Source organism: Anolis sagrei, chromosome 5 (genome assembly GCF_037176765.1).
Source record: "Anolis sagrei isolate rAnoSag1 chromosome 5, rAnoSag1.mat, whole genome shotgun sequence".
NCBI classification, from domain to species: domain Eukaryota; kingdom Metazoa; phylum Chordata; class Lepidosauria; order Squamata; family Dactyloidae; genus Anolis; species Anolis sagrei.
In genome coordinates, this window is record NC_090025.1 from 90,822,277 (window position 1) to 90,836,802 (window position 14,526).

General features: G+C 43.2%; 1 protein-coding gene across 1 annotated transcript in view; it reads right to left on the bottom strand.

The window, feature by feature from the left end:
* Positions 1 to 14,526, bottom strand: part of CDC123 (cell division cycle 123) — a 350,374-nt gene that overhangs the window by 314,612 nt on the left and 21,236 nt on the right. The window lies entirely within an intron of this gene.

Consider the following 14,526-nt stretch of genomic DNA (forward strand, 5'->3'; position numbering starts at 1 on the left):
TTATTGCCCAACTTTATTCTCCTTCTTCATTGCTATGATACTCCATCTTGTTGATGGGAAGCTTGTTGATGGGAAGCGGAGTGGAAATCATCTATCGGACAGATGGCAAGCTGTTTAACCTCAGCAGACTGAAGGCCAAAACTAAGGTTACGACAACATTTGTTATAGAACTCCAGTATGCTGATGACAAAGTCGTCTGTGCGCATTCAGAAGATCTACAAGTTACTCTAAACACCTTTGCAGAAGCATATGAGAAGCTCGGCCTGTCATTGAACATTGAGAAAACCAAAGTGCTTTTCCAGCAGTAACCAGCCAACCCCTTTCCAATGCCAGAGATACAGCCACCTCTCCACCAAAGTCAACATTGACACCAAAATACAACAACGCCTGAGCTCTGTGAATGCGGCATTTTTCTCAATGAAGCAGTGTTTGAGGACCGGGACATCCGTAGGGATACCAAGGTGCTTGTTTATAAAGCTATTGTCCTCCCAACCCTGCTATATGCCTGCGAGACGTGAACTGTCTACAGACATCACATGCAACTCCTGGAACGATTCCATCAGTGCTACCTCCAGAAAATCCTGCAAATCTCTTGGGAAGACAGGCGGACAAACGTCAGTGTGCTGGAAGAAGCAAAGACCACCAGCATTGAAGCAATGGTCCTCTGCCATCAACTCCGCTGGACCGGCCACGTTGTCCGGATGCCGGACCACCGTATCCCAAAGCAGTTGCTCTACTCCAAACTCAAGAATAGAAAACGGAATGTTGGAGGACAGGAAAAGAGATTTAAAGATGGGCTCAAAGCCAACCTCGAAAACTCTGGCATAGACTCAGGGAACTGGGAAGCCCTGGCCCTTGAGCGCTCCAGCTGGAGGTCAGCTGTGACCAGCAGTACTGCAGAATTTGAAGAGGCACGAATGGAGGGTGAAAGAGAGAAACGTGCCAAGAGTAAAGCGCGTCAAGCCAACCCCGACTGAGACCGCCTTCCACCTGGAAATCAATGCCCTCACTGTGGAAAGTCACTTACGGACCCACCGCCAGGACACCGAACTTGGAGGACCATGATCCTCAGACTATGAGGGATTGCCTAAGTAAGTAAGTAATCCCCATTTATGGGAATATGGAGGGAGTTTCAGTGTTCCCATCTAAAATACAGGGGTGAGTGTAGTGCAGATGGTGGTACACCCAGAACTTTTTGTTTTTGTTTTTTTGGCAGATCTCAGGACACCCCAGTATCATACACATACACACAAACCCATTGTTGAAAAAAGTCATTTTCTCATCATAACAAATGCATTGCCACATCTTTTCTTCATTTTGCTCATTTTGGGGGTGTCCCAACTCATAATACGTTCTGGGTTAGAAAATTGGCTCCTGGACTTATGGAAGCTGCCCACTTCAGTGAAGACATGCTGCCTGGAATTTAGTGCAGCTTAGATGTGCCACCCTTTACTTCATGATAAATGTCTCTGATCAGAATTGGGGGTGAAAAAGGACATTTAAACACTGATCGAGAACCATTTTGCTGCTGAATATAGTAAAAACTAGTTGACCATTTTGCAGTGAATTCTTCTTACCCCTGCCTGTGTCATTCTGCACCATACTTTGGCCCCCTGTAGATTTGCAAGAGAATGAGCAAGCGTGGTTTGGATTTCCATGGAAGTGGGTCAAAAGTGTATGTCTACACTTGTAATTTAGGGAATTTTCCTGGCAATGATGAGGGGTGCTACTTCTGTAACTGATCATGCTTAGATTACAAGCAATCTTAGAAACCCGGTTGTTTACCTACATTCATTGCTAGTTCCCACTAGAACAGTTGTTTCTTTCTGATGGCAACGTGTGTACTATAACAAGTAAAGAATCTGATAGCTCAGCAAAGTAAGCAAGTAAGCACTAGTAGTAGGCAGTCATAACTTCAGCTATAGTGGTAACAGTAGCATAGAATCATAGAATCAAAGAGTTGGAAGAGACCACATGGGCCATCCAGTCCAACCCCCTGCCAAGAAGCAGGAAAATTGTATTCAAAGCACTCCTGACAGATGGCCATCCAGCCTCTGTTTAAAAGCTTCCAAAGAAGGAGCCTCCACCACACTCCGGGACAGAGAGTTCCACTGCTGAACGGCTCTCACAGGATGTTCTTCCTCATGTTCAGATGGAATCTCCTCTCTTGTATTTGAAGCCATTGTTCCGCGTCCTAGTCTCCAGGGAAACAGAAAACAAGCTTGTTCCCTCCTCCCTGTGAATTCCTCTCACATATTTATACATGGCTATCATATCTCCTCACAGCCTTCTCTTCTTCAGGCTAAACATGCCCAGCTCCTTAAGCTGCTCCTCATAGGGCTTGTTCACCAGACCCTTGATCATTTTAGTCGCCGTCCTCTGGACACATTTCCAGCTTGTAAAAATCTCTCTTGAATTGTGGTGCCCAGAATTGGACACAGTATTCCAGGTGTGGTGTAACTAAGGCAGAATAGAGGGGTAGCATGACTTCCCTAGATCTAGACACTATGCTCCTATAGATGCAGGCCAAAATCCCATTGGCTTTTTTTGCTGCCACATCACATTGTTGGCTCATGTTTAACTTGTTGTCCACGAGGACTCCAAGATCTTTTTCACACATACTGCTCTCGAGCCAGAACTATGATTCTAATTCCAAACTGAGAAAATATCTGAAATTCTCAGAGAGAAATGACAAAAAGTGGATTTAGTTAGAATATGCCATTATATCCAACAATGCCCATCATTACTAGATTTTGGGTATAATCCAAATCATTGATAGTCCAAAATGTTTAACTGTAGTATCCCATGGTTTCACATAGAGTGTGAAACTAAGGAATTTTAATAAGAACCTCTACGCCTTGTGGCAGAAGGAAGGGTGAGTGGAGTATAACAAGTAGCAGAGATATTTCAGATCTTGAGAGATAGCTCCATGATCTGCTTATCCTTTACAACTGGAGATTTCTGCGATCAAACTTCAACATGTAAAGTCTATTCTCTAGCAGGTTAATGATAATAATAATAATAATAATAATAATAATAATGGCACTGAAGAAGGGAAAATCATTGAAAGTGAGGGCATAAATATGCCCAATGGCCAAGCAATCACGTGCCACCAGCCAGAGGCCTATAAATATCTGGGCATGCTACAGCTGGACAACATCAAACATGAACATGTGAAAACTGGTTAGCAAAGAATACATTCAAAGGGTCAGAACTGCTAGTGTTGCCACCACCTGGCTCTTCACTAGACAGTTTTCTGATTTCTTTCCCTGCACGAGCACAAAGGGGGAGTGATGCTGTCATGATTCTACATAATTCCAAGCAGATTTCTATTAAATTGGCAAAATAAACTTTTACTGGATAAATTATTCCCCTTCCTTAAGCCAAGTTTTACAGCTAACCAATCATAATGCTCCAGATTTTTCTTCCAGTGTAGCCTTGTTGAACTTCACTTTGGCAGTAGGCACTGCTTGGCTCGCTCTTCATAATTAGCCTCTCTACTGTCCCTTCCCAGAGTCGCATTTGAATTAAATGTTCCTGAGGCCAAGTTCAAATGTGGACCATTTCCAGTTGACAGAAGTGAGACCAGAGAAACTGCACTGGGGCTTTTTCCAAGTGTATGTTCCACATGTCATGAAAAGGCCCAATGGCTTTGACATGTCTCGTTTTCTGTGCTCAGCATTTCTGTGTCTGGTTAACACTCATGAAATTGGCAAATACTACCTTGAAGAAAACCCCTGTAAATCCTCAAAAAATTTGAGCACAATCCTCATCCTGTCAAAAAGAAAACCCCACTGGTGAGGTCTGCCAGAATCTGAGCCGAAATCTATATAAATAAAAATGTAATGTTCGTTTGTGGGATTAACAGAACTCAAAAACCACTGGACGAACTGACACCAAATTTGGACACAAGACACCTATCGGACCAACGAGTGATCATCACTCATAAAAACACTGGACAACACAACAGAAGGGACTTTAAAAGCAAATAAAAAATACATTACAACGCATATGCAAAACCACATATATAGATGCAAACACACATTTATACACACACACACACACACACAAAACACATATAGACAGACTGGGCCACAGCAATGCGTGGCAGGGGACGGCTAGTCTATACATATAATAAAAGTCAAAGTTTGTATGCAGCGGACATGTGGCGGGAGGAATATGTGCCAGCGTTCTGACTGGCTGCCGCTGTGGTGCTATTTGCATATGGTCTCTGCTTGGCCAGCTTCAAGAGGAGCCCCTGGTGGAGAAAAGAGTTCATGACAGAAATGGGGACATGAGAAGGAAATTTGCATAGGGTCTCTGATTGGCCAGCCTCAATTCCAAGATTCCGAGATGACAAAGAGAGGAAAGGAAAAGGCCAGGGGCTCTGTCAGAAAATTACCAATACTGACCAAACTTGGCTCACAAAGCCCCCATGATCCACTCGACATCCTACTGCAGTTTGGAGGAGGATGAACCATGGATGATGGGACTTGCAGTACCATCACTCACATTCTAAGACTGATCAGGACAAAACTTGGCACATAGACCTCTCATGACCCACTTTACGCCCTGGTGTGGTTTGGCCAGGGATGGACCATGGATTATGGGACTTGCAGTACCTTTGTTCAATTCCTGAGACCACTGCAACCCCCATCCAATTACCAACAAAGACCAAACTTGGCACACCGAGTCACCATGACGCACTCTACATCCTGGTGCAGTTTGGAGGAGGATGCACCATGGACAATGGGACTTGCAATACCTACACTCCCTAAGACCATTACAACTGCCAAAAATGATGGATCAGGACCACAATTCACACAGAGAGCCCGCATGACCTACTCTACATCCTGGTGCGGTTTGGCCAGGGATGGACCATGGATGATGGGACTTGCAATACCTGTACTCCCTTCCTAAGACCATTACAACTGGACTTCAAGTACCTCCACTCCCCAAGAATGCTGCAAAACTCATCTAATGACCAATCAAGACCAAACTTGGCACACAGAGCCCCCATGACCCACTCTACATCCTGCTGCAGTTTTGGAGGAGGGTTGACCATGGATGATGGGACTTCCAATACCTTCACACACATTCTGAGACCTCTGCGAACCTCATCCAATGACTGATCAAGACCAAACTTGGCACATAGACCTCTCATGACCCACTTTACGTCCTGGTGTCGTTTGGAAAAATTTGGAGATAGATGATGGGACTTGCAGTAACTTCACTCACTTTCTGAGACCACTGATACCCCAATCCAATGACTGATCAAGACCAAACTTAGCACACAGAGCCCCCATGACCCACTCTACATCCTGCTGCAGGTTGAAGGAGGGTGGACTTTGGATGATGAGACTTGCAGTAGCTTCACTCACTTCCTGAAAACAATGCAGCCTGTCAGGATGTGCCTTCATGGTTCCAAGAGATTCCAAGAGAAGTCTTCTTCCTGACATAGAGGGAGTAGTCATGATAGATTAGTTTATGGTTGGGGCCATCTGGCCAAGGTTCCTTTGAAGATGTGGGAATGAAGTTGTAGCCTAAACTGAGATAAGCCAGGAGAGAGAGGGGGGGAGCGAGGCCAGGAGGGGGGATTGGCTGGCGGGAAACCTCAGTTCTCTCTTTGCTGTTATACTGTGTGGACCGAATAAACTACAATTCCAGGATTTGCTCTTGTGATGTGCGTTTCATTCTAAGACCCAGCGATATACCTGACAGCAGCCGTTATCCAATGACCAATAAAGACCAAACTTGGCATACAGAACCGCCATTACCCACTTTCTCTAATAACCCGGGCAGCGCCGGGTCCCCAAGCGTTAGAAATAAAAAAGAGGTTTGGTATGTGAAAGGTTTTGTCTGTCATGACAGCCAAGCCTAAGGACCTTAGCCCATGTGGGGAGGGGGTAGTGTAATGAAATGGTGTCATTTAGTCCTTTAGTATTATAAATCAGAATGTTCCATTTTTTACTTCAGAATTTGCTTCTTTTTCTGTTACTGTTTTCATCTTTATCCCACGAGGGAGTGGATTGTCCGACCTAGAATCATAGAATCATAGAGTTGGAAGAGATCTCATGGGCCATCCAGTCCAACCCCCTGCCAAGAAGCAGGAAAATTGCATTCAAACCACCCCCGACAGATGGCCATCCAGCTTCTGTTTAAAAGCTTCCAAAGAAAGAGCCTCTACCACACTCCGGGGCAGAGAGTTCCACTGCTGAACAGCTCTCACAGTCAGTTCTTCCTAATGTTCAGATGGAATCTCCCTTCTTGTAGTTTGAAGCCATTGTTTCACGTCCTTGTAGTTTGAAGCCATTGTTTCCCTAGTCTCCAGGGAAGCAGAAAACAAGCTTGCTCCCTCGTCCCTATTACTTCCCCTCACATGGCTATCATGTCTCCTCTCAGTCTTCTCCAGGCTAAACATGCCCAGCTCGTTAAGCCGCTCCTCGTAGGGCTTGTTCTCCAGACCAGTGATCATTTTAGTTGCCCTTCTCTGGACACATTCCAGCTTTTCAATATCTCTCTTCAATTGTAGTGCCCAGAATTGGACTCAGTATTCCAGGTGTGGTCTAACGAAGGCACGACTTCCCTGCATCTAGGCACTAGACTCCTATTTATGCAGGCCAAAATCCCATTGACTTTTTTGCCATTGCATCACATTATTGGCTCATGTTTAACTTGTTATCCACGAGGACTCCAAGACCTTTTTCACATGTACTGCTCTTGAGCCATGCATTCCCCCATTCTGTATCTTTGCATTTCATTTTTTCTGCCTAAGTCTTGCATTTGTCACTGTTGAACTTCATTTTGTTAGTTTTGGCCAATCATTTCTCTAACCTGTTAAGATCATTTTGAATTCTGCTCCTGTCTTCTGGAGTATTGGCTATCCCTCCCAATTTGGTGTTTTCTGCAAACTTGATGATCCCAAACTTCTAACCCTTCATCTAAGTCATTAATAAAGATGTTGAACAGGACCGGGCCTAGGACAAAACCCTCCTGATGGCACTCCGCTCGTCACTTCTTTCCAGGATGAAGAGGAAGCATTGGTGAGCACCCTCTGGGCTCATCCACTTAACCCGTTTTTAATTTTTAAAAACATAAAATGCAAAAGATTACATTAAAGAACCAGAAATGTTGCAATCTAATAAAGTTGCAATATTTCTTATTTCTAATTATATTAATTTCCTTTAACAAAATGGATTGAGCAGCCACTTTACAGCAGAGTACTGGGGACTGGCTGCTGGTTAAGAGACTGCCCACAGAGACAGCCCTTTTGTCAATGTCGTCATAACATCAGGTTATTTATGCCATTAGGAAATTTCTCCATAAATGTCAGTGCTGGAACGTATTAGTACTGAAACAGCAATTATATTTTATTTATTTCGGTCAGAGATGCTCTTTTGACTCAGATGAAACAGCTATAGCAAATGTGTCATCCTATCCTAGAATTTCTGATTTCTATTTATTGAAGGCTGTTTCAACAGATGAGTCAGAACAGAGTTTTAGTGTCTCAGTGGTAGAATATGTTCCAAACCACCTTAATATAGACAGCTGTGGCATATGGCAGGCAGGTAACGTAAACTGCCAAAATCACCCCTGTTCTTACATCTGCACTGGGAATAAACTGAAGACTAGGCAGTTTTTGCTAGTGACTAATTCATTTTTTTATTTTGTGTCAAAAGCACTGCATAAAATAGTTTATCTAAAACTGATAAAATAGTTTATCTAAAAGTTTATTTCAAAAATAAAAACACAATTGAGTTTGAGGTCCCTTCTGGAAGACTTGTGACCAAAAAAAGCACCTCCCTGGAAGAGCATACATGGTTTTTTCCATGCACCATATGCCAGAGCTTACAGTGAAAGCCTGCCTTTCTGTCCTGAAGAGGGAATGAATGTGCAGGAATGCTCCGCAATGCCACCTCTTTCTCTTTTGGCAGCATGAAAGTGCACTTGTTTCTGGATTTTCCTGAAGAGAGGTGTGCCAAGATTCAAATTTACCTAAGGCTCTTTGGCTGAGATATATTTTCATCCAACCTCCAAGGGGCAGTCTTGCCAGAGAAATGACAGCCATGCAAGAGAGTTCTTCATGCTGGGGGACTAGGCACTATTTAAGACATCCTTGGTAATTGGCTTCCTGAATCTTTTATTCCATTCCTGCCCACTCTGCCTTGCACCTAACAAAATATAGAGCAGTCCCTTCTCTGATGCTTTTTCTTCTCTCCCATAGGAATAATAATGTGGGCAATAAAATAAGGCAGCTTGAATTAACACTCAATTCCTTCACCTTTTTCCCCGTTCTTCACACAGCTAGCCTAGTCTTTCTTATTTCTCACACTCTTGTTTTCCCCGTTTGCCTCTTTTCTTTATTTGTCTGCATCAGAGCAGACGTTGATGTGGTCAACTAGACAATTAGTGGCAGTTCGCTACTGTGAATAGGGAAGGATGAATTAACATCACATCAGGCTTAGGAACAAAATACTTTGTCTCAGGAAGTGGCCCTGAAATCGGAGGTGACCCCCCAGGACTCTGTAAAAGATAGCTCAAAATCAAGGAATTCATAGTTTTGCCAAGGACACCAGGCTCGAATGATCCCATAATTCCCTATCTCTCCCTCATGCGGGAACCTAAGGCTTTTTCCATGGCCCCACATGGCAATGCCCCTGTAACCCAAACTTTATGAACTTTTTCCAACTTCTATAAACTTTTGGGAACTTTTATCAACTTTTAAGGACTTTTAAGACCTTTAGGAACTTCCATGGATTCTTTGTCAAATCCCTATGAACTGTGAACTCTTATGAACTCTTTTAATCAACTTTTCCAAACTTATACGAACTTCAATGGACTTTGGGGGACTGGTGTGACTTTCCCTTAGACCCTGCATGATCCCTCCCCCTCTTCCTACGAATCCCTTGTGTGTTCCCCTTCCCCATACCATTATATATGTAGGTATGTATGTATTTTGAAAAATGAAGGAAAAGCCACCTTCTTCGTGGATCCAGCACCTCATGGCTTCAGGAAACATTTCTCAATTTCCTGAGCCAGTAAATCCCCAAACAAAGGACTTAACCAGAAACTTATTGCATTAACAATAAATAAATGGCTCTTATCTGACCAGATCTTGGAGGGCAAAAGGCTAGTCCATCTGGAAAGATAAGGTCTATGGACATCGAAATCACCCAACACAAAGGGTGTCTTCTTGTCTGCGAGGAATTAGGATTCACCACAGCTTTGTTTTCATTGTGCCAACCCAGCTGGCCAATACCAGCCACAAATCTCATCAATGGATCCTATATCCCAGGACTGTAAGGACAAAGGACCCAGCCCCTAGGGGCTAGACCAAAATGTTGGATCAAAGGACTAAAACAATAACCTAGGCTAGGCTTGAGAGCCTAAAGGATTTCGCCCAGCCATTTAGCAAACACTGGTCATCTTAATCGAGTCAACTAGACTTTTTTTCATTGTTTCCCTGTTGCCCTCCTCCCTTCCACCTCATTGTCTGAGAGGCCAAAGCAGGGCTCAGGCCACCATTGGCTCTCCTGCTGGCTTGCTGATGTCACAGCCAATCATAACAAAGCCAGCTCGGAAGGGGGGGGGGCATGGGAAATTTTGAATCTGAAGGCTATAAATATTGTATCTCTTTGCCCAATGGGCATGTCCACTTGTCAGCAGATTACTGCAATCGTCATCCTTTCCAGCTGGAGTGAAATAAACATCTCTGTGGCTTTCTCTTCAACTTGGTGAGATCTATTTTGTAATATTGACTTCTCTTTCTCACCAGGCAATCCACAATAGCTTGGGCCTATCCACAGCCATTCTAAATTGCTCGACAACAAGAGTACTTCAAATAATAATATCTTACTCCATTTCCCCTAGAGTGCCTGTAATCCCCCCCCCCTTTGCTCTGTAGCTGTTGAAACAGTGTAATTTATTTATTTATTTATTTATTGCAGTTACTTATACCCCGCCCTTCTCACCCCCGAGGGGGGACTCAGGGCGGCTTAATGTGGTTTTAAGGAGTTAATGATCTCCGAAGTTAGGCAGAGTCATGATGGTTAGTACTTGGAAAGTAGACTGCTAGGGAACATCAGATAGTGGAGGCTATATTCATAGGAAGGCATGGCAAATAGCCTGAGAAATCTGTATGATCAGGTTTCCTTAGGTTGGAGTTGACTAAAGGTATATAATTACCCCAACAGTGAAAGCTGTATCTGCTTCAATTTTTTTGCAGCAGAGTTTTTCCAAGTCCCAGGAGACACCAGTTCCTCTTTGCTGCTGGTATTTCTCTTACCTGTTCTTAAAGTCCAGGTTTTTTAATTCCAGCAATCTTCCTAATTGCTGTTCTTTTATCTTGTTCCTACGTGAATTTTAATCTTCCTGGAACTAAATTGTACTTATTGACAACTAGTACTGGGCAGTTGATATAAACCCTTTATAGAAGTTGATAGCTATACATATATGAGAATCTTATTGAAATTCAAGGTATTGCTGCTTTAAAAATGGAATTTGAATCTCTGTTTCCAAACCTTCTACATTAAACAAAACATCTAGGCAAAAGGAGTAGATGAAAGAAGGAAGATGTTTGTTGGTTCACAATGCTTAGCAGGACTGTGCACTGATCCGTTTTTCAAAACAAGCTCCAGCTGTTCCTGCTTTTGCGGCCAGCACTAACGGCATGGGTGCCGTTGCCATGTTTTCTAGCTGCAACAGACCACACGGCTGCCGACCACAGCTACTTTTGGTTTTGTTCAACTACACGTGGGGCACAGAGAAGCAGCTACGCAAGGTTTCCCTGTGAACCCTGTCTTTTGAGCCAATCAGAACAGAAAAAAAGCCATGACATGTCTTTTAGCCAAACCGAGCCTCCATTTTCCTGTTGCGAGCAGGCTAATGAGAGAAACAGATTGTGCTCCAGCCAGTTGATTATCTAAATTCTCAGTCCTGCTCACAGCTCTGAATCAATTGCCTTTCTTTTTGGGATCGGGGGCCACTGAAATCTGGACACCGAAATCGGCACGGGGTTTAGCTGAATTGCACCCCTAATGCTTAATAATACTTACTTACTTACGTAGGCAATCCCTCATAGTCTGAGGATGATGGTCCTCCAAGTCCGGTGTTCTGGTGGTGGGTCTGTAGGTGACTGTGGAGCCTTATTCTTGATCTGCATCTTCTCCCACAGTGAAGGCATCGGTTTCCAGGTGGAAGGCAGTCCTAGTCAGGGTTGGCTTGATGCGCCTTCCTCTTGGCACGTTTCTCTCTTTTGCCCTCCATTCGTACCTCTTCTACCGCATAGCTGACCTCCAGCTGGAGTGCTCAAGGGCCAGGGCTTCCCAGTTCTCTGAGTCTATGGCAGAGTTTTTAAGGTTGGCTTTGAGCCCATCTTTAAATCTCTTTTCCTGTCCTCCAACATTCCATTTTCTGTTCTTGAGTTCGGAATAGAGCAACTGCTTTGGGAGACTGTGGTCAGGGATCCGGACAACATGGCCAGTCCAGTGGAGTTGATGGCGGAGGACCATCGCTTCAATGCTGGTGGTCTTTGCTTCTTCCAGCATGCTGACATTTGTCTGCTTGTCTTTCCAAGAGATTTGCAGGATTTTCCAGAGGCAGTGCTGATGGAATTGTTCCAGGAGTTGCATGTGACATCTGTAGACTGCCCACGTCTCGCAGGCGTATAGCAGGGTTAGGAGGACAATAGCTTTATAAACAAGCACCTTGGTATTCCTACGGATGTCCTGGTCCTCAAACACTCTCTGCTTCATTGGGAAAAATGCTGCACTCACAGAGTTCTGGTGGTGTTGAATTTCAGTGTCAATGTTGACTTTTGTGGAGAGGTGGCTGCCAAGGTAGCTTAATAAATAATAATAATAATAATAATAATAATAATAATAATAATAATTTATTTATACCCCACCTCCATCTCCCCAAGGGGACTTGGGGTGACTAACATGAGGCCAACAAATTACAACAGAGCACAAGAACACAACAAAAAAATTATAAGATAATACATAAAATAAAATACAATAAAAATAAATCAAACAAGATAATACAAAATAAACACAGAGTATAACATAAATAACAAAACATTGAACCAAGTGGGCAGGGCCAAATACAACAAATAGGATTTTAAAACCCTGTATGAAATGGATGAGTAGGGTAATGTATCTGATGGGAAGTTTGGATGGGACAAACAATGGGATTTAATTCACTGAAGAGTGAGAAAAAGAGCATCGAAATACATTATGTACTGAGTTGGTCAAGGTAAGGGACTTGTTCAATCCTTGAAGGTTTTTAGGCTCTTCCTGAAGGCTGCCAAAGTGGGCACTTGCCTAATCTCACCGGGAAGCGAGTTCAAAAGTCTAGGGGCCACCACAGAGAAAGCCCTCTCCCTCGTCCCCACAAGTCGCACTTGTGACAGAGGTGGGACCAAAAGGAGGGCCTCCCCTGATGATAGAAGGGATTGTGAAGGTGCATAGACAGAAATGCAGTCATGGAGGTAGGTGTGTCCCAAGGTGATAACCTGCACCTTGAATTGGGACTGGAAAATGAATGGCAGTCAATGGAGCTGAATGCTGGACAAAAGTTAGGGTTCTGTGGGAAAACTAGGAAAAGTTAGGGTTTGGGGCGGAGGGGAGTCTTCTGAAGGGTCCCATGATTGTTTGGGAACTGCTGCTGTAGTCAGTTAAAAACAAACCTATTATCTAATCAAAAGCTTTGGATGACAAGAGACCACTTGAGTTAGGAACCTCTGTAGAGGCTTTCTATTTGCGGCTGAGCCTTCCCAAGTCTGGTTCTTCTCAGATGTGTTAATCTATGAATTCTGATCTTTCCAGCTTGGATGCAGGCTGTCATTGTCAAACACATCTGGAGGATATCAACTTAAAAAAAGGTTAGCAGAAGGAAGAGTGTCTGACAGGATCTGAGAAATTTTGAAAGGCTTGCAAATTAATTTGAAAAAGCAGTATAATGACATGCTGAAGCCAGTCATAATGGAGTAGTTGCAAGATGATGATGCTTTGGCACACTTCAAATATTTCCAGACGGGGGGCATCAAGTTGGGAAAGACTTTTGATTGTTTTTCGTTTAAATATCTACCAGTTTCTGCCTGTAAGTAGTCTTTTTAGACGTGAGATTGTGCATAACATTTCATTAATTTGCTGGGAAATTGCTTTTGAGGGAGGCATCTGCATTTTAAGCTTCTGCAGGCAGACAATGTACTCTTAAAACCATTAACTTCTTGTTAATGGCCTATTGGAAATGAAGCCAGTGGAGTGTATATATATCTGTAATGTCCAGGGTGGGAGAAAGAACCCTTGTCTTCTCAGTGGTGGCCCCTTGGCTGTGAAACTCCCTCCCCAGTGATATTAGAGCACCTCTCTCCCTCCTGTCCTTCAGAAGGAAAGTGAAAACCTGGCCCTGGTGTCAAGCTTTTGGAGATTAATCTATAGCGCAATAATAGCCTCAAAATATGTGCAACTGATCTTTAGAATGGCCTCAGATTGTGAATGACGATGGCATGATTTTAATAGTGAATTAAATATTTTATATGTTCTTATGTCCATTCAATTCTAATTCTAATTTTAATTTTTAGCTTAAGTGTATTCTAACTGTTTGTTGTCCAAAGGCATTGAATGGCTGCCATTTGTAAAGCTGCCTCGAGTAGCCTTTGGGAAAGAGAAAGGCAGGATACAAATAGGGTAAATAAATAAAGTCACAGGGAGGAGGGAGCAAGCTTGTTTTCTGCTGCCTTGGAGACTAGGACGCGGAACAATGGCTTCAAACTACAAGAAAGGAGATTCCATCTGAACATAAGGAAGAACTTCCTGACTCTGGGAGCTGTTCAGCAGTGGAACTCTCTGCACTGGAGTGTGGTGGAGGCTCCTTCTTTGGAAGCTTTTAAACAGGTTGTATGGCCATCTGTCAGGGGTGCTTTGAATGTAATTTTCCTGCTTCTTGACAGAGGGTTGGATTTGATGGCCCATGAGGTCTCTTCCAACTCTTTGATTCTATAAACAAACAAACAGTTTGTCTGAAGCAAGTGTGAATATAGCAAGCTTGATTAGCACTGAAAAGCATTGCAGCTGCAAGACCAATAAGTGGGGATATTTGCATAGAGGTAGCCTGGCTGTTGTTTGCATCCTTTGTTTAACTGGCTCTTGATTGTTTGCTGTCTGGAATTCCCATGTTCTGTGTGGTGTTTCTTATTTACTGTCTTGTTTCTGGTGTTTTTAAAATACTGGTAACCAGAAAATGAACAAAATGTGGTTGATAGACATAAAATAAGAGAACACACAAAAAGTATAGACTTTCTACAAAAGGGACAAAACTTCAATTCCTGAGTATACGAAAGTTTGCTTTTAATAGGTCCTCTACATGCACTGAGCACAATGTTGTTCAACATATTTATAAACTACTCTGATCATGGAATGTAGTAGTTGCTTATCAAGTAATTAGGAGGGTTAGCTAATACCTCAGAGGACAGAAGCAGAACCTGTTTTTAACAAGTTGCAGAAGTAGGCTAAAATAGAATGAATT